The sequence below is a fragment of the Lissotriton helveticus genome, chromosome 9, assembly GCF_964261635.1.
Source record: "Lissotriton helveticus chromosome 9, aLisHel1.1, whole genome shotgun sequence".
NCBI classification, from domain to species: domain Eukaryota; kingdom Metazoa; phylum Chordata; class Amphibia; order Caudata; family Salamandridae; genus Lissotriton; species Lissotriton helveticus.
Window position 1 is genome coordinate 1,165,678,401 of NC_136070.1, and position 20,937 is coordinate 1,165,699,337.

A 20,937-nucleotide genomic window follows, 5' to 3' on the forward strand; every position below is an offset into this window, starting at 1 on the left:
GATTCAACCAGGTCTGTGACTGGGGGTGAGTGTCTGAAACGTTTCAGCGCTCCGTCCATCATCTCCTTGTGTTGCTTTGTTCGCCCTAAGTTGGCAGGGTATGCCCAGACACGGGTCCCTAGCTCACTGTGCCACTGGATTCAAGCTAGCTTGGCTGTTTAAGGGTGTTACCCAGAAACCTGTCCCAGGATGCTTGTTTCCGGTTCAGGGAAGACCTGGCTTGGCAGTTCGTGCTGGACTGTTCCCATAAGGCACAGGGTCAGACTGATTTTCGTATACCTTGGTCTGAACTGAGGTGGTGTAGTGAGCTAAAGAATCATGTTGGATTCAACCCAGATCTGTGACTGGGGGTGAGTGTCTGAAAAGTTTTAGCGCTCCATTCATCATCTCCTTGTGTTTGCTTTGTCTCAGGAGTAAACCAGTGATCTCAGGGGGACTCAGATTTTACAGGTAGCAAAGCCAGTCCGGGACCCTCTTGAGTAGTTCCCAGTCTTTCTCCTGACTCGGACCCCTATGTTGGGGTACTCAATAGTGTTCCACCATTAAAATAAGGGGTTAGAGAAGACTATTCCAGCCTAAAAAATTAAGTTAGCCACTGGCATTCCCAACTGGGTAACGAAGAGCAAACTTTGGCTTATTTTGGTCCGGAGGGTGGACTGGGTTGGACTAACTCCCACAACCTTTCATAGGGGAATGTGTAGTCATTAAGTTTAACTGTCCCAGAGTTGTCTCAATGATTTTAAATCTTGCTAGGCAGCCTTTCTGTGCCTCCATTATTTGGGCTTTTCCTCTTGGATAGTTTTATCGCCCGCTGGTAGTTTAAACTCAATCATGGATAGAACCAATCGCACCTGTATTGGGGCTATAAGGCCACCCAGGATTAGTGACTTGGTTATACACACCTCTCATATATTTGAGGTTCTGGGGCAGATGCACTTGACTGACGGCAAGGTTTTAACCTTGAGATGCTCCCCACCTTGGAGTGCTCTTGGATTGGGGTTAATAGGGTGTTGACCCAGATAGCTGAACAAGGGTCCTCACAGAATTAAGTACTTTGTGGTCCAGATTAGTGTGGCCCCTAAATGTTGATTAATAATGGTTCTGGTGATCGCCTCAACAAAAGGGGACGGTCTTGTTGGCCAGACAAGAAGTTGCATCAGTAGGGGACCTTGTGCTGGGATACCCGCTGCTCAGAATATTAAGATGCTAGCTGCTAGGTGGAGACCATCATTGGTGTAAATCGCACCACAGTAGTGGATGATGGCTGTAGGACTACTGTTATCCCAGAAATTGACACAACTAAGGTAGACACCACTGTTGGCCCCCCTCAGGTTAGCCTCCTGGAATGTGTCAGGCATATATAGTAAAATAAATTACCCCGACTGGCTGGAGTTTCTTAGCTCATTCGCCTTAGTATGCCTACAGGAGATGTGAGATGTGGAGGGCTCCTTTTTTTCTGGTGGGATATACATCATATTTCAATCCTGCAGTACCTTCACTAGGAGGACACCCAAAGAGGGGTTTGTGGCATCTGTTCTCTCTTTCCCTTAACTGTAGGATCAAGCACATGGCAGGTAGTTCAGCCAATTTGCAAGTATTCATGCTAACCTCCCTACGATGGGAGATTTTTTTTTGCTCGACTTTTATAATGCAAATACTTGTCCCTCCTTTTGCAACACACTTTCCACTCTAAGGGATCAATTGTTGAACATGGATACATGTAGCAATGTAAAAGCAGGATTTATTTTAGTGGGAGATTTTAATACTCACCCCTGCCCACACTTTTTTTGTCCCATGTAATTAAGTGCATAATAATGATTTTTTGCACCCGAAAAACAGTCAAGTGGGCAACTTTCTGAATAAATGATTTTTAGAATTTAACTTAGAAAGTGGCATGAACAAACCGTTCTAAAGCGCAGATGGTAGTTTTGCCCCTACTTTTAGTGTACGAAGCTTGTAGTGCACAATAGATTTTATTTTTACTTCTGTATCTTTGCAGAATTCTTTAGAGCATTTTGGCGTGAGTCTTTGGTTTTAGTGATCACTATTGTATTTCTGATAGTGTTACCAACTTGTATATTAGAGCCTCGGTTTAGGTTGTTTTTAACCATTTGGAGGGCGTAGCCACTGATAAGGGACGAAGACTGATGTGGTCGAAGATTGTTCGAGGGGATTTTTTGAAAGGCCTTGTGAATGCCAAGCGAAGAGGATTTGATCTTTGTCTGGGGGACTTATTTGAACATAGTGTTTTCCTGAATGCTTATTCAATGATTGGGGCAGATGTTAAAGCCAGGCTATCACTCCCCTCTAAACCAGTAGCAAATAGTAATCCCTGTTGGTTTGACAAAGATGGCTCAAAAGCTCATAAATTATTAATGTTCACACTCAAAGCTCAGCCCAAAGACCGGTGTCAAATAGCCAGTATACGCATTACCCACAAAAAGGTGCTAGACTCAAGGAAGAGAGCAATTAAAGAGGAAGTTTGGGCAGATCTCATGGAGACCTCTCTTAGGGACGATAACAGTAAATTCTGAAAGGGTGTTAATCATCGTTAATTTAATGATAACGGGGCCCACCTCACTTCCTCACATATCCTTCTGGAGAAGTGGATTGAGCATTTTGAGGTTATCTATAACTCTCAGGACAGTGGTGTTCAGGATGAGCCATCATTGTTAACTGGGCATCAATGCAATCCCAAATTTAATGTTATTGAGGTCATGCTCGCTATAGACTGGCCATGAGGCTCCTGGACCAGACAGGATCCCTGCTGACCTCTTTAAGATATCACCTGAGATCTGGGACCGATTCTAACCTGTATGTTTAACTTTGCAATACGCAAAGGCCTCCCACTTTCCGGGTCCCAGTCCGCCATTATCCCATTATACTAAATGGGCTCCAGAGACCAGCTGACCTCTTACAAGCCAATCTCTATTATTGATTCGGCAGTCAATGTGAAGGGCAGGGTTATTTTGGAGAGAGCGATGTCATGGCCGGAGGACTGCTCAATTTATTCAGATCTATAGATTGGGTTTCGCCCGGGTATAGGGACGTGTGACCAATGCCTAATCATTTTTCTACTAATCAACAAGGATACTGTGGCGAAACCCAGGTCACTGTTTATTGCTGTTAGGGATCTGACCTCTGCCTTTGACAGAGTAAACAGATCCCAGTTATGGCCCATCTTGCTGGACATGGGAATGAACATAGGTAACGTAACATAACATAACGTGTATTTGTAAAGCACGTTCACCCTTGGGTATCTTGGCGCTGAATAACAGTTTTTTATTATTACCCAACTCGGTGGTACTCATTTTATCAGCCTCAGATGGATGAAAGGCTGAGTGGACCCACTGGGATTTGAACCTGTGACCCTGAGCTCGAACTCAGGCCCCTGCAGTGGACCCATTAGTCCACTGAGCCACCAGATCCGGCTCAGTGAATTTGTGCATCCACTGCACATCGTCTATTTTCTCAGCGAGCTGAACATTGATATGACGGCAGGCATCCGATATAACTCAGATGGGTCTTGTACTAGTTCCCTCCCCTTAAAGAGTGCGGTAATACAGGGTTGTACATTTACCCCTTTGCTGTTCACCTTGTATGTGAATGATTTGGGGGGGGGGGGGCAGGCTGTTAGACAGGCAGGTGGATTGTCCTCGAGCAGGTGCCCGTAACATCCCTGCGCTGTTATATGCGAACAACACTGTTTTGCTGGCGAGAACTGTCCTGGGTCTTCAGACACTGCTTGACAGTTTTGTCACGTATATCAACAGCCTCGACCACTCAACCAACTATAGTAAATCTCTGATGATGGTTTTGGGCCCTAGAGGACAAAGTAAAGTTCCTTTGATGCTCAGGGCCACAAGCTAACCAGGGTTCAGACTTACACATACTTAGGTGTGGTCTTTGATGAACGATCAACCTGGGTTCGTTTGATAAGATCTAAAAGATTATCCCTGTCCTGCTCTATTGGGGCAGTTTTCTCCTTCTCCTCCAACATCGGTAGTAAAACTCTGGGTGCTTTAAAATTTACCAGGCTAAATCGGTCTCTTTGGCCACATTCGGCAATGACGTATGGGTATCTGTAGACCCAAGGGAGCTTCAAGTGGAGAAGAATGGATTCTGTAGAAGTCTTTTGACAGTACCAATATCCTCTCCCGCCTTTATGTTCATAGGGAGTTAGGGCTGCCCTACATGTCAGATCCTACTACCCTGCACCCCCCCCTCCTTAGGTGGTTGTATGACATCACAACGCATGCTTATACCACACATGCCATTACAACGCAGTTTTTACAAAGCAAGTCGTTACAACGACTTGCGTTGGGGGGCGCTGGATAGTGGAATAGTTTAATTTTCTATTCCAACTCCAGTCCCTATGGATAGTAGGGAAGGTGTTGGATAGAAAATTAAGCTATTCCCTATCCTACAGCGCCCTCCAGCGCAAGTCGTTGTAATGACTTGCGTTGTAATGTTTGCGTTGTAATGGTAGTGCGGGGTAAAAGTTGCGTTGTAAAGGATGTTCCTCCCTTAGGTTGCTCACCACATGGGTGAGACCTGCAAATCATTTTAACAGGGAGATACTCGTGGATTGAATGCAGCTTCAAGGGTGGAGGTCAATTAAATGGCTGGCATTCAAATGGGACATCTTTATTAAGCTAGGCAGACCAGCTTTGTATGACTCGCCACAAAAAATATCTGAGACATGCAGGGAAAACCAGTGGGTACACACTTTTTAATGCTCTCATTTCATCTTCTCAACGGTCTAAAATACAATAAATGACATATTGAACCAGTCAATAATCCAGTCAGAAACAAGCAACATAGTCTGCATTACTTTGAGTATTGGCTTCTTCGGTAGAGAATGAAATAGCAATCTAGACAGCAATGCTTACAAACTATAACTCATCAATAATAATATATATAGCTATCTTGGCATTATTGATCAATGGCCTACATGCAATATCCCTGCAGGGCCTTCATTCACATTTTGAATTAGTCTATTTTCTTGCATAACCACTTCAAACTGAATTGTCGAAAGAGACTTCCTAATTTTGACAGAAATCCATAATCAGACTCAAGGAGGTAAATTGATTTATTCAAGACCAGGCAATTTATTCAACAGGGGAATCCACTAGACCACATCTTCCCCACATTTGGAGTTAAAATATACCTTTTGCACATGGTAAATACAATCCCCTCGTTTCCACTCGAATGACAAATCCAGAATAGAATCCACTGGGCTTTTCTACCACCATAGCATAGAGTGAAGTGGAGGATGGAGTGTGGTGGAAAGCTCCCCATTATCATCCAACTATATCCAAAATGAATAGTTACAAAAAGCTTTAGCACTTGTATGTGAGCAGGACGACTACATATCCGGTCCACTACTGCATAAGATCAAGTAAATCATCTATAAAGAATGTAAAGCAGCCTACCTCCAAATTAATTCCATCAAAAGCACCCCTTTCTTGCACACTCTTGCTTTTTCCTAAAGGTTATTCATCGACCCCAGTCTATAGTAATGAGGAAGATATATGTACCCCCTACACCTGCCCCCATCCTATCAATCTTTGGTGCATATCAGTTGAAAGCAGGTTAGATACAAAAATGGCAATTATTGCCCAAGAGTGTTAACCAATTCTTAAGGGTCCAGTTGTAACGAGGGCAATCCTACAAGGTAAAGAGTACGGGCTTGGCATTCCTGCAGTGTCTCCTACATATTAGTGGTAGCATCTTATAAAGATCTTACTGCAGCAGGTGTGGAAAGGAAGAATTATATTCTGTCTTTTGATCTGTTAAGACCATGCAAACATATTAAAGATATATGTCCCGGGTCACAGATGCAGTGGGTTACATGATTACATGAGAAACAAGTAGTCCGTAATGGTAATTTATAAATGCTAGCTCTGGTAATGAGATACCCATAGCATTCTCTCTCATCTAATGCAGCAATCGTAAATCGTCAATAAGTGTCACAACCTCAAAGTCAAGTCTTCGTTCTATCTCTTGGGAGTAATGCTAATCAAAATTAGTTTTTTATTCCGGGTAGTCTCTTGGAATCTAGAAACTAGGACTTTAGGGCAACTGCAGAAAGTAATTCTTATGAAATACAAATAAAGGATTTTTTGTGTGGGCGTCCCTGAATGGAGTAATAGTATAGTAATGTCACATGATAGTATTGTAATGTCACTTGCTTTGACCAGAGTTTAACTCAGTTCTGATTTGTAGATTTCCTGTCACGGAAATCATGCCGGGGCTCTCAAAGAATGACACAATAAACGAGGCAAAACTCCCACAGGCCATGGAAGTCACTAACTAACAACTCTACCTCTTCACCCCTTAGAACGGGAATAATTGTTATTGCAGTCAAAGATAATCTTAAACTCCCTAGCTGCAGATCAATGACACTGTAGCCAAATTTGTAGTTAACTTAATGTCAGAGTTAACTTGTTCTATGTCCAGAGCTTAACACAGTACAGAAAGTATCGATTTCCTACATTTTCTCTCAAAGAAATCATGACCAGGAATAGGAAGAAAGGCCAGTTGCATGTCCCACATGGATTCTTGATTGACAGAGTGAGTGTGTTCACAAGTTTTACCCCATCTTCCAATGAAATGAAAGAATAGTGTTAAAAAAACATAATTTAACTTTATATACAAAATTGGGTGACTTCTCGCAATATGAATCTAATTATTGGACAGAAATCGAGTTCATTATTCAATACAGTCACAGAGGTATCGACTAGAAAGCAATAAACAAAGAAATCCCAACTTCAAATAATTAATTACCGGATGATATAGCCCCAAAACCTGATGATCTTCAAAGGGAATTTCAATACGCTCTATCATTGCACTTATTCGGCGGAGAATTACTGCTAGGAAGACCGTCTGATGCACCCAGGTATTCAGCAAACAACACTGTTTTCCTAAAAAAGAAAAAAAGACAAAGAGCCTCTCATTTGTAAATGGCATTGTCCAAAATTCTTGCTAAATTCAGATGATAAAAAATTTGCTTGTAGATTGAACTCTGTGACATCAATGAGAACTAGTGAACAGCAGCTCACATTTCAAACCAAGTTTCAATGTCTATGCAGGCAAATCTTGTGATTAGACTCGGAGACATTGCTTAGAATTTGGAAATATTTTTCCACTACTATTCGAGATGCTGAAGTCCGTTGACTTAGTGAGATGGAACAATATAGGCACTATTACATAAGGCAGTTCTAATACCTCAGGTATGTCAAATTAAAAAAATATACCGAACAGCAATAGAGGGTATCGGCAATAATATTAATCTATTACATGATTTTGATATTGGAAGGGGTCTGAATTAGAGTTGCCCATTATCGCTGGACTTCATGGAACTATTTGTTCTCATAGTAAAGCAAATTATGGGTCGGTCTCATTAGTCATGCACCTAATATTATCTTTAAAATTACTTCTATGCAGATAATATAGTTATATACATTGCAGAGCCACAATCAGCATTTTCTGACTTTTCAAGCAAAGCCAAAACTCTGCATGTTATGACTTTTTCAAGCAAGCCAATAAAAATATAAGCACTTTCAGGCTTTAGGTCAAATTCACAAAAAAGTTTGTTAAGTTATATTTAGTCGAATAATCTACCCTTAATGATCATAGGCAAAATAAACATTATAACAATTATATTGCTAAAGAAACTGCGACATATGTGTAAGGTTTATAAATAATAAGTACATTCATGTAAAAATATTTTTGCAATACATATGTCTCTTAGGCTGAAAATACCTTGTGTTCCACTTAAGCACGGTTTTAAGTATTTCAAACGGTACTTTAGATAAACCTAGCATCTAAATGGGATGATGGGTACCCCTACATTTTTTGTTATACCAACAATGTTACAAATGATTAAAAAAGCAAAAAAAGAATAGTGCATTTTGATGTTTTTCGATTCTAGTTTAAACTTGCCAGGCTATAAAAATATAAGGATCAATGCACCATACCCTGTGACTCAAGACTAGTAATTTATATATTTGATCACAAATGTTATCCTCAATAATTATGTCCAAACATCGAGATGAAACTCAATTACATCACTGACAGTTGTCCTGACAAAAGCAATAGGAATTCAACCCTATTTGTTACAGAATATGAAGGAGGAAAGGGGAGGGGGGGCGTGGCTTGAGGCTGATGGAGTAGGGAGAAGGGAGAATCGATCTGGGCTCCTGGCGGCGAGCCCCTGTCCAGTGCCATCCTGAGTGCGCTGATGGAACCTGAGGGTCCCAACATGAGGTTTTAGCCCCTGGGAGCAGAGGACGACCCTGAGGTGTAAATAGAATGGGTGCCTGGAGCACAAAGACCAGCCATTGCGGCAAAGACAAGCCAAATGGAGAACAGTCAAGATGACACCCGCAGGATCTGAATAGGCCGCTACTGGAGCACTACCAAGGAGCCTTGAGGCTGGATGCTCCCGGAAGGACCCCGCCGAGGGTTGCTCTGGTGAAATGTTGCCCATACGGGGGTGACGGGAGTGCTGATGTGAGGTCAGAGCCTGATCACGGTTGGCCACAAAGAGCACTGTGGGCAACGCAGCAAGCTGCTGAGAGAGGGCCTCCGAGGTGTCCGGCGGAAGAGGAAAAAGCGGCCGCTGCGTTGAAAGGTGCTGCCCCAGAACGGAAGAAGGCGAAGGTCTCTGGGAACGGGGACCCTTTCATAGCAGAAGCGTGAGGCCTATGTTGCTCACTGAGGCCTGAGACAAGTGAAGACTGCAGGTGAGGAGGGGAACTTCACTGAAACTACACTGGAGGAACTGGCCTGATGGCTGATCCTGAGTGATGGGCTGCTAGCTCCACTTTCAACCGACATTGGGAGCTGCGTGCAGTACGCATGGGGTTGTCTGTGTACGGGCCTCTGAAAGAGCTAAGAGGGGGCGGATGTGGTACCCAGGAAGTGGCCGTCCGACCGCACGCAGAGAGAGCGGTACCTATCGCGATAAGAGGCCAATCTCTCAGACAGAGGGAGCACCTCAACCCCCTACCATAAAAGGGCAAATGGAGCCTATGAAATGAATGCCCTAAGTGATGGGGAGGAATTGAGGACGGGCCTACTTACTCTGCTCACGAAAATAGTGGCTTGGGGGGCTTTGATATCCTGAAGAGGTCCCTAAGGGCCCAACCTCCGAGTACTGGGTCTCCAGCACAATTAGAGGCCCTCCCTTATACAGTCCAGCTATATCCTGAGAACCAGCAGAGCAGATTATCAAGCAAAAGGGTGGAGAGCTGCAGAGGGACTGCGCTGTTACTGACAAGAGACACCGCCCTACAGAAGGCCCATAATGGGGAAAAACACCAGGAAGCAGGACCCGGAGCAACTGGACCTGGGTCGGAAAACATGGCGAGCCCCGAGCTGGGATGGGGCATGGACAGACAACCCAATGAGATCCTCCTGTCGGCACTACACTTCAGGATAACCTCCAGGCCATTGAGTCCTCAAGGAAAGCCATGTAAAGTAAAATAGACACCCTCAGAGAGGATTTTTTTGTGTATTTGTAGTTGGATTTATAGGGCGCGCAGCTACCCACAGGGGGTCTCCCGGCGCCAGTAGAAACGTGTTTACAAATCGCAGTTGTTATTGAGGAAAGAGCCAGGTTTTGAGGTCACTGCGGAATTTCATCAAAGATGGTTCAAGTTTCAATGTCACCGGAAGAGAGTTCCACAGCCTAGGGGCAATGCAAGAGAAGGAGCGTCCACCCATTCTCGTCAGTTTGAAACGCGGAATTAGGAAATTTCCTTGGGATGAGGATCTGAGAAGGCACAAGTAACCACCATGAGAGTGCCATAGCAGGCATAGAACTGAAGCTGACCTCTATGGTGGAGAAACTAGCGGAGATGGAAGCATGAGTACACACCTCAGAGCTCAGGACAGAAGACATGGAAAACAGATCCCGCTGCAAAAACCTGAGAAACATGGGTCTCCCCCAAAAAACGAAAGGCCAAGAAATGGCTGGATACATACAGTGGTGGATATGGGAGGCAGTTGCAGAGGAAGGACTTTCCCTATTTTGCGTTTGCATGGGCCCACAGAGTAGCGGTGAAGCCCCATCCACTGGGGGGGAGCCCTAGCGAACAGTGGTGGCAAGATTCCTGTTCTACAAAGACCGGGATCAGGTGCTCCGGCAGGCTCGACTGAAAGGTCAACTAGTGGTAGACAACAGTACGGTCAGAATCTTCCCAGATTTCTCTAAGGAGGTCCATAAGGAACGTGCATCTTTTCTAGCGGCAAAGAGATAACTTTTTAAAATAGGAACTCGATGATATTACCGGCGCTGCTCAGGGTAGTGACTATACCAGGGACACGATTCTTCAACGCGCTCCAGGAGGTATGGGACTGGATTGATCAGCAGGGCCCCCAACTGCAAGACCAGATTCCTCAAGAACGGCGAGAGAGGAAGATGGGAGACCACTGGCTGCCCCTTCCAAGGCTGATGCACAACAGGAGAGGGACAAGGAAGTGGCGGCAGTCGCATCGCTTAGTACCTCAGCAACTAAAGAGACATCCTCATTAACCAAGGAAGAGTCCAGGGACTCGGACTCTGACCATAGCTCCAGTATGTTGGAAGGCCTTAGCCAAGAGCTCCCAGTGGGGACCCCGTAACAGCGGACAACTTCATCTAAACTATTTCCTGCAAGCAAGTATCGAGAAGGGGCTATGAAACATCAGATGACACTATCTTACCTAGGCCCATGGGTCTGTCACTCATCACCGACGCTGGGAACACTGGACTAAGGAGACAGTGAGCTTACTCTTCACCTACGTGTTTTGCACGAACCTCCTCAAATGTAATTCTACTTGATTGCACAGATTGGGTATAGTTTGGATGGGGGAGATTGTCAGGAGTGTGTGGGAGTTTGGGGGTTATAAAGTTCTTAGTTGGGGAAACTGCAGGAGATATATTCCAGGCACTGAGATGCTAGGAGGTAGTAGTGGACACACAGATTCTTGCCCGGGGGGTATCCACATGTGGGAGAGAAACATTCCCTACATACGCTACATCAATGGATAGCACCACGACATAAAAAATCATAAACTGGAACATTAGGATAATGCATACCATGGGCAAGCGCCATAAAATATTCTCCTATTACAATATGAGGGGGGTTCACATTGCCTACCTACATGAAACACATGTCTTGGCCACTGAGGGGGCTGCCTTACATCCCAGATGGTGAAGACAGGCATATTACACCTCATACTCAGCATTCACCAGAGGGGTGTTGATCTGGATTAGAGTGGGAGTCTCCTTCCAACACACAGGAGACTTAGGGCCCCATTAGGATGTCAGGCGGATCGCCCCACTTTCTTAATTTCCCCCCCGCCACCCATTTCCCCCGCCATATTACTATAGCTTTTCCGCCCGGTCGACATGCCGAACGGGTGGAAAAGGGTTTAATATGGTGGCGGTGTCTGTTAGACACCGCCATCCATATTAGGATGTGAGCGGAAACTTGCTTTTCCGTGGCGGCAACGGCATGCGGGAATCACCTGCAGGGGCCCGTTGCGGGGCCCCAGGGATTCTGGGAGGTGGGGGGCGCACATGGGGGGTACCTATAGTACCCCCCCTGCAGTTCAATGTACAACATGGCAGGCACCGCACGGCGCCCGTCACGTTGTGCATTGAAGTGCGTGACGTGCATTTTTAGCATTCAGCACCGCCCGCCGCAATGTTAAAAATGCGGGATGCGCCCGCCACTGTGGCGGGCGCATCCTAATTACCCCCACGGGACCCCTGCCCTTATTGCGGGCGGTCCCGTTTTACGTCAGGATGGCGGGTGGACAAACCTAATGGGCCCCTAAGTTGACCCAGCGGGTCGACATGGTGTGGTGACTGGCAGATTGGACGAACAAGATGTGGAGATAATTAATATATATGGGCCTAACACAGACCAGAGTGTATTTCTAACCAACATGTCTGGCACACTGATGCCTTATCTGCTGCATTCCACCATCCTGGAATTTTATATGACCTTGTATGGGAGTACTGGAAGACAGGTAGAGAGAGAGGTGGTGCCCTTCCTTGCCCCGTTAACCCTCCCCACCATGACAGATGATGGTGCGCAGGCGCTGGGGGCAGCTATTACCACACAAGAAGTGAGGGCTACTATTAAAGCACTCGCCAAGGGCAAAACCCCGGGAACGAATGGGCTCTCTGCCGAGTTTTATGCTTCTTATGTAGAGGAGTTGGCCCGAGACTGGTGAAGATGTATGAGGTGGCAGTAGAGGAGGGAGCACTTCCCCACTCAACGAGGGAAGCGCTAGTGATCCAGCTCCTCAAGCTTTGAAAATCACCCCTGGACTGTAAAGCCTACAGGCCGTTATCTGTGCTCAATCTCAATTTTAAAACATTGAATAAGATTCTAGCGACAAGATTTCTCTAATTCGTGACTACTATTGTCCACTTGGACCAGTCAGGGTTTATTCTGGGCCGAAACACAGCCCTCAACATAAGACGATTGCTGTCCATAATGTATACAAGTGGGCCGGCGGGGGAGATTAAGCCGTCTTAAGAATCGACATAGAGAAGGCCTTCAATAGTCTCTAATGGGGGGTTCTAAATGCAGTCTTGAAGCATATACGGAGGGGCCGGGCATTCTAAGATGGTTAAAACTACTTTATACAAATACCCTAAGTGGGTGCGTACTGGACGCTGAATATTAGAGCACTACTGGGTGGAGAGGTCGACACAACAGGGGTCCCCCCTCTCACCCTTGCTGTTTGCTCTAGCCATGGAGCCGCTGGCATGCCTTGCTAGGACAGAGAACAGATACCAAGGCCTGCAGATAGAGGAACATATCCATCACAAAGTGCACTATGCATATGACTTGCTATTGTTCCTGAACAATCTAAGAGTGGAATCGCAAGGGGCCAGAGAAAAGATGACTGAGTCTGGGACGCTGTCAGGGCTCAAAGTAAATTGGCAGAACTCAAGGCTTTTCCCACTTGTAGAGGGTAGGGACCCACCTGAAGGATTGGGGCATCTCAAGTGGTAGGCAAGATGCCTGAGATACCTGGGAGTCAAGATCTACCACTCCCCACTGACGGTAACACATAACCTGCCACACAAGGAGCGATGAAGGGGAGGGGAGGACTGGCTACAGGCAGGAGAGACCCAGCTGGGGGACCTGTACAGAGAGGGGGAGCTCCTTCCATTCGAGGAGTTCTAGACAGACTGGGTCATTTCCTGCTCTATAATATAGTAATAATGGCGGCCATCAGACGTCACTGGGGGATGGGCACCCCGGAACCCAAACATCATTCCACCCGTCTTTATATAGGCAGAGCAGGGGGGAGGAACAAGGCAGTCACATACCTGTATAGAGCGATCAGTAATGACTCCCTACAATCCCTGACAACACTGAGAGAGCGCTGGAGTCAAGCTATCCTGGCTGAAGACGGCTGATAGCCAGAAACCGGTCCTAGGATGCTTGATTCCGGTCCAGGGAAGACATGGCTTGGCAGTTCGGGCTTGACTGTTCCCATGAGGCACAGGGTCAAGACTGATTTGCATATGGCCATGTCTGAACTGGGGTGGCTTGGTGAGCAAAATAACAATGGATTAAACCCAGATATGTGACTGGGGGTGAATGTTTTGCCATTGTGCAACATTCCGTCCATCATCCTGTGTGTTTTGCTGTTCACCCTATGTGGGAAGGGTATGCCCAGACGTGGGTCCCGTGCTCACTAAGCCACTGGAGTCAAGCTATCCTGGCTGAAGACGGCTGATAGCCAGAAACCGGTCCTAGGATGCTTGATTCCGGTCCAGGGAAGACATGGCTTGGCAGTTCGGGCTGGAATGTTCCCATGAGGCACAGGGTCAAGAATGATTTGCATATGGGGGTGAATGTTTTGCCATTGGGCAACATTCCGTCCATCATCCTGTGTGTTTTGTTGGGCAACAGACTTGGGCATTTCTATGGAAGATAAGGACTGGGAGAATAGACTTACAGAGATCCCAACGATTTGGAAAAACACCCAATTCAATGTATTTAATTTGTATGTTCTTCACCGGGTGTATCTCACTACGGAATGTATTAATCAATACTTCCACAGGGAGGATGTGAGATGCCCATGATGTGGAGAATCTAGGGCGGGAATGCTACGCATGTTTTGGGACTGCCCGACACTGCTCACATACTGGTGGGAGGTCATGTCTGTAGTGGTGAAAGTAACTGAGCAGGTGGTTCCATGCGCGCTAGCTCACTGTCTCCTTGGTCCATTTCCTCACACTTCTAAAACAAGAGTTACTGACAGATTCCAAGATCTGGCCTTTATACTAGCCAATCGGGAAATTGTGAGTTGCAGGAAGATGCCCGATGGGCCTTGGATAGCTGGCTGGGAAACGGAACTGGAAATATGGGCAGGTTGTGAGAGAAGTGTTTTACTTAGAAATGCACACAGGGGAATAGGCACAATTGAAAGAGACAAAGCCTGGGAAGCTTCAGTAGAAAGACCCGGAGCCAGAATCAGGCGAGTCCTCACCCTTCCTACTATTCCCGCCGGAGAGCCCAGGGCATAACAAATCTGGAGAGAGCACAAAGAAAGAGCACCTAGTGGAGTGAAAACAAGATACAATAAAGAAGGTGGTTTAAAATATTGGCGTGAGACTGCGGAAAACTAAATGGAGGCAGTAACTTGATCAGAATTGTGGCACATCATATAACTGACGTCCAGATATGACCTGCAGTGGGAATGGGGAATGGGGTTTGTTAAGGGAGGTTTACCTATAAGATAAATATCAGATGTATGTCAAAATATGCAACTTCACAAATGTATGTAACCAATTTGCTGATGAATGCATATCCAAATGTAAATGAACGGAACGACAAAGAATAAAGCAATAAAATCTGTTTAGGAAAAAAAGGAGCAATGTAATTAAGCAATGATTCTAGCCAATTATCCTACTTTCAGGGTTCGGACACCCTGTCAGTTCAAGGTCAGTGCTGTAACAGGAGCTAGAACATCTCCAGACTGGATATAAAAATGTGGAAGAAAGAAAAAGACAGAATTCAGGCCATCTTTGTTTTTAATTACAGGATATGGAAAGCTATTAAAGACTGACATCAGGACTACTGAAAACCACCTGCCAATCAGAAAGGAGCTGAAGAACGAGTTACATACCTTCGGTAATGATGTATCTGGTAGAGAAACAATCTAGCTGCAGATTCCTTAACTTTAGAATGTTCCCAGGCGTCAGTCTGGATCCAGAGAATTTTCCGCAGTACCTCTGCGCGCTGGGGGACGGCGTCGCATTGCTCCATCCTGACTTCGCCCATGGATAGGACGTCAATGGAGCCATATAAGTACCTCCCGGCGCGCAGATGTCAGTTTTCTACTGTTAAACTTTTCCATGCCACAAAGCAGAGCCACTACAAAAACTGTAAGAGAGTGGAAATAGTGTGGCAAAAAAAATCAAAACCTTTGAAACAACAATGACAAGAAACGTAGAATGATGAGAAACAGACCCATGAAAGTTAGAAAAAGAGTACTTTATTCTGTAAGGGACTGAAGGGAAAGAACAGAGTACCCGCCCCTAGAAACAGTCTCACAGAAGCGAAGAGCCATGCCTCGTATGAGGCAAAATGTCATTGGAATAAATGTCATGACAAACGATTGGCAGTCTGCAACCACAGGATGTAACTGTAAAGCGCAACAGGACTTGAACAATATGACTCATGGTAATTGATCACAATTCTACAACAGAAAAAGTGTAACTATACACCCCATAAACGACCTATTGACTGTAGCATAGTCAAATAGGCCCCAAACCAATCAATTGTAACATAGACAAAGAGACCCAAAAGTGACAGGTAAAAATAGATGAAGGTTGAAGGGAGGGTATAAGAACATGATTGACCTCCCACAATGGAAGAACCAGGGTGGAGGAGCATGGAAAGTCATAAAACCCCACCACCCAATTGCGAGAAAGGGTGGAGAAGCAACAGATAAAACAGAGAGAGACACCCTGCCCCAGAGGGGAGTGCAGTAGGCTACCCCGCAGTAAAACGAAGGCCACCTGTAAGGAGGTAAGTGGGTAGAACCCAACCTGAAAAGGTCCTCGCAAAGCGGGGAGGGTGGATGGGCTTTAAGGATGCTCCGGCTAGACTGTATCTCTACCAGATACATCGTTACTGAAGGTAAGTAACTCATTCATCTGTTAGAGACATCTTGCCGCAGATTCCTTAACTTTAGAATAGCTACCAAAGCTATACCCTATTGGATGAGGGTCTGTGACTGAAATCCACCAAGTTCCAAAGTGAACTAATCTGTCAATAACATTAACGGAAACACAGTGGGGACAGCAAAGCCAGCGTGGCTGACACCAGACCCATTATGCTCTGTAAAGGAGCATTAACAAGGGGAGGCAAAGGCACCACAATCCGTCAGAGGACGGAACGAGACCTCTCTAGTCCAGACAGGGATGAAAGGAAATCACCGAACCAGACTGGTCAGTGCATAATGGAAGAAAATCCATAGACTTCTGCAAAGATCCCAAGGATCCGCAAAAGATAAAGTCCCAGAGAAGGGACAAAACAGAGTCAGAGCATACCAACTGAGCATGCACCACAGTGGATGCCAAAAATGACATGTGAGGGGACAGATGTCACCATGCAGAGATATACAGAACCATGACTACCAAGAGATATACGTATGTGGATGACAGGGATACACATACGCAGAAAGTGAATACTGTGAGAACTACACCACACATATGCAAAAGCCCAATGAAATGTAGCATCAATAGCACATATGCGTCAGCAGAGAGACACAGGTGCATCCCCAGGTAATCAACCAGCCAACTGTACCCAAAGGTACAAAGGAGAAAGGACAAACTGTGGAAATAGCAACAGGGGACCTTGAGTTATAACATGGAGAAAAAGGCATCAGACAGGACTTGGATTTAAAAGTTGTGAATTTATGAAATGGAGTGCTGAATGTTCATGAGATCTCGGTGTTACAAAGGGGTCTATCCTTCTGACCAAGTACTAAATGCAATGTATCTGATACCGACATTGATTTATTTAAATTTGCAAGAAAATTGAAATGAAAAAGTTTTTTAAAATGTAAAACCTAAGAGTGTTAATATCAAAAATGTACAATCAGACACTTTTTTTTAGCCCATATAAGAGATGTACAATTGCTTTTGTCTTTAACTGAGGGAGATACATACAGTGAACAAGCCATCTGTTCTTTATTAAATATACCTGTAAATTACTCTTGTACTAGTGGTTTAAAACCAGCCTCAAAATTTGTTCCCCAGGGATTACAGTTTGCAGCCATACATATGTTTGTTGACAATGTCATGGAAGATGTACATAAATTTGAAGATCAATTATTATTGAGGTCAACAAGAATAGAGTGATAGGAAATGTATCTAAGGATGAATGGATGGCCATTAATAGTTTGAAAAATGATACTAGTATAGTGATTCATGAGGCAGATAAGGGCGGAAATATTGTTCTAATGAACAGGGAAGATTACAGTCTAAAGATTAGGGGACAATTGAGTGAGACGGAATGTTATCTTAAATTAAATTCCAACCCTATGAAGGAAGCTGGTAGTAGGATACATGAAAGGTTATACTACCGGAGGGAACAAGGGCTCATTGATGAGAAGGAATTTAAGTATCTCAAAGTCATTTATATACGTTTTGCCCAAGATACATAAATGATTACAAAATCCGCCGGGCAGACCAATACTTTCGAACATAGGGAGTCTAACGGAACTCCTCTCGGAATTTGTTCATATGTTTTTAAAACCGTTGGTAGTAAATTTGCCTGCTTACATCAGAGACACCATGGATGTGTTAAATAAATCACAGGATTTACATTGGGAGGAAAGTTTAAGTTTTGTGACATCTGATGTTGTAAGACTGTACATGTGCATAAGTAATGTTAAAGGGGAACAAGCTCTGAACAATTACTTAGGTCAAAGAAGTGCCAGTTTACAGGAGCATTCTAAAATGATTATTGAAATGAGCTCTCTAATTCTAAAAAATATTTTTTCCATATTTAAAGGGGAGTGGTTCCAGCAAATAAGAGGCACGGCCATGGTATCCAGGTTTGCTCACTCTTATACCAACCACTTCATGGGTTGGTACGAGAGAGAACATGTCTGGAGCAGAAGGGCCGCCAGATGGATAGATCAGATTTTTTTGGGGACGTTTTATAGTTGGCGTTTTGGTCATTTGGCAAGCTTCGGATTAAGAGTTGCAAGATTATCATCAATTCCTTAACAATAAAGATTTCAATGTGACTTTGACGATGCTCCGTCATAAGTCAAAGATAGAGTATTTGGATATAGAATTATTTGTTGTAGGTAATCAGATTCACAGCAAAATATTTCGCAAAAAGACTGCTACGAATTCTATTTTAAGAGCAGATAGCCCCAATCCCGCGTCTGTAGTGAATAGTATTCCGTTTGGGGAAATGATTCGTATTCGGTGAAATTGCGGTTTAGACACGGATTTCAATTCTGAATTAGATGCACTAGAATCTAGATTGGTTAATTAATTGAGGATATTCGAAAAGAAGTCTGAGTCTGAAGTCTGAGTCTGAAGTCTAAGTCTGAGGCGAGGTCACGAATACTCCAGGTCAAAACAAACTACATATAGTGCCCACCATAATCAGATTTACAAAATGTTTAATAAAAATTGGAATCTGTTGAAAGGGGTACCAGGTCTTCTAGGGGTTGTTACAGACAAACCAAAAGTGGTTTATAGAAGAAGCTCCACCATAGGTGGCATGATCACCAACAACTATCTAGAACCAGTAAGAACACAGTGGACCGATTGGCTTAAGAGTCAACCCAAAGGGTTCTTTATATGTGGAAAATGCAATGTCTGTGAGATAGGTATAAATCGTATTAAAGAATTCAGTTTTAATACTAAAAAGAAGTATAGTATTTATCAACTGTAATAGCACTGGAGTGATACATGCACTCCATTGCAAATGTTCCAAAATATACATAGGTAGTACCAAGCGGATTTTAAAACTAAGAATACAGGAACACAGGCGAGCCGTGATAAATAGAGCTGAGAATTCACAAATATATCAACATATGAAGAATAATCACGCTTTTAAGACAGGTTTTAAGTTTCACGGCTTACAAAAAATTGTACCTCGGGTGAGAGGAGGTGATTGGGAATGGTTGTTGAGACAACAGGAGGCCAAGTGGATCAGCAGATGTAGGACAGTGTCGCAGGGTTTGAACAGTGACAACGAACTGCATTATTTCCTTTAAAGGTAGACAGCCGGGTAAGTTCCCTGTGACACCAGGGAAGTCTAAGTAAAATAACAGGTTATATTTTTGATGTCAACAAGGGGCGAATCAACTAGTCATAAGCTAAGTATTGGTATACATAAAAATAGGAATTAAGATAGTACGAATTTTCTAAAAAAGATTTTGGTGTAGACTAACATGAAAGGATAAGAGTCTGTTTAACAATCTCAAGGAGCCCGGAAGTAGCATTAGATTGCTTTCGTTACAAAGGACTTAACTTAGGAGCTCTGTTTGCACATTTAAGATATGCAGAATGATTGTCCTCCCATGGTGGTCCAATTAGTGGGTTTAGAGTTGGTTTATGGAACATTAGTTCCCAGACTAAAATCATAAAGACCGTGCACTTATTATTATAATTATTAGTGTTTTAAGATAATAATCTTTGATATAAATGAGTCTTGTAAATAGTCTTGGTGAATAGAATAAATTGGGGAAATTAGTTGGTATAACACATTTAATTTGCTGCTGAATTATAACAGTTTTGGATTGTATGCTTAAAATATGTAGTAGGATAATCCCCCGGGGGGGGGGGGTTAACAAGGAGGTTTTGAGTTGGTTCACTGGGGCATTAGTTTAAGCAAATATGTCGGAAAGGACTGTGGCATTTATTATTATATATTCATTTAAAGACGGATTTGTGTACATTTACATAGGATCGCCAAAAATGCATGAAGTATGCTGTAGAATAGTGAGGCAACATTTAACTGTGCTACACACAAAGGAAGCCGGTCATATGGAAGGGCAGGGAAATTAACGATTGGTTAGTATCACGGGTGACGTTTAACCCGGTAACGGAATAGAGAGGAAGCTTTAAGCATTTCCAAGAAAACGGGAACTTAGCAATGTGGATTGGTCATAGGGTGTTTGATTGTGATTGGAAAGAAGAAGTAACGGACCACAGATGGAACAAAAGGGTATGAAAGGCAGACTTGAAACTTCAACCTCTTATTGGTGGAAAGAATATTGGCACAAGAGTGCTGATTGGCCAAGGATTGTTTCTTAAGGTTGGAACCGCAGAGAGCGGGACATCAGCGGGATTTATCCGGCCGCGCTGAAGGAGAACGAACTACTTAGAAAGTGAGTGTTTCTTGGGCATCCTGAATGTTATAAGGGAGAACTTGAAGATAGTATAGGGAGTACTTTGGTGATGTATCCTTTTAGCACATCAACGACAGGAAGAACATGTGGAGAATGTAACTAGTAAAGACACAGGCAGAGATAGAAATGTCATTCAAAGGGGCGAGTGATGTATCCAACACGGAATATATATAGATAACATAGTGCTTTATATCGGATGAATGTCGGTTCTCTTTTTTAGAATAATTGCATGAAGAAAAGGTTCCGTGAACAGAATCAAGTACATATAAACAGGTGTGTTATATTAGGTGAGTTGCTTCTAGTAAGATACTTTAGAGAGCAAGTACAGAAATATACAGTGTGTCGTTTTTAAACAATGAGCACCCGCTAATAGTAAGGGAATTCATAGGGCCGATCTCGTGTCGCATAAATAATTAGACCGTAACTCTTTCTAGCAAGACATAGTAATGCTCTTCCTTATTATACTCTTAGATATTATCCGCATAAAACAACTACGATGAATCATGCAGGAAATATTACAGATTG

At 44.0% G+C, this 20,937-nt stretch overlaps 1 protein-coding gene across 2 annotated transcripts in view; it reads right to left on the minus strand.

Moving 5' to 3' along the window:
• Window positions 1-20,937, minus strand: part of PTPDC1 (protein tyrosine phosphatase domain containing 1) — a 353,990-nt gene that overhangs the window by 160,488 nt on the left and 172,565 nt on the right. For both annotated transcript variants that reach the window (XM_078661619.1, XM_078661618.1), the window contains exon 4: window positions 6,790-6,926. The gene's annotated coding sequence lies outside the window, so the exon portion shown is untranslated. The remainder of the gene's footprint in view (window positions 1-6,789; window positions 6,927-20,937) is intronic.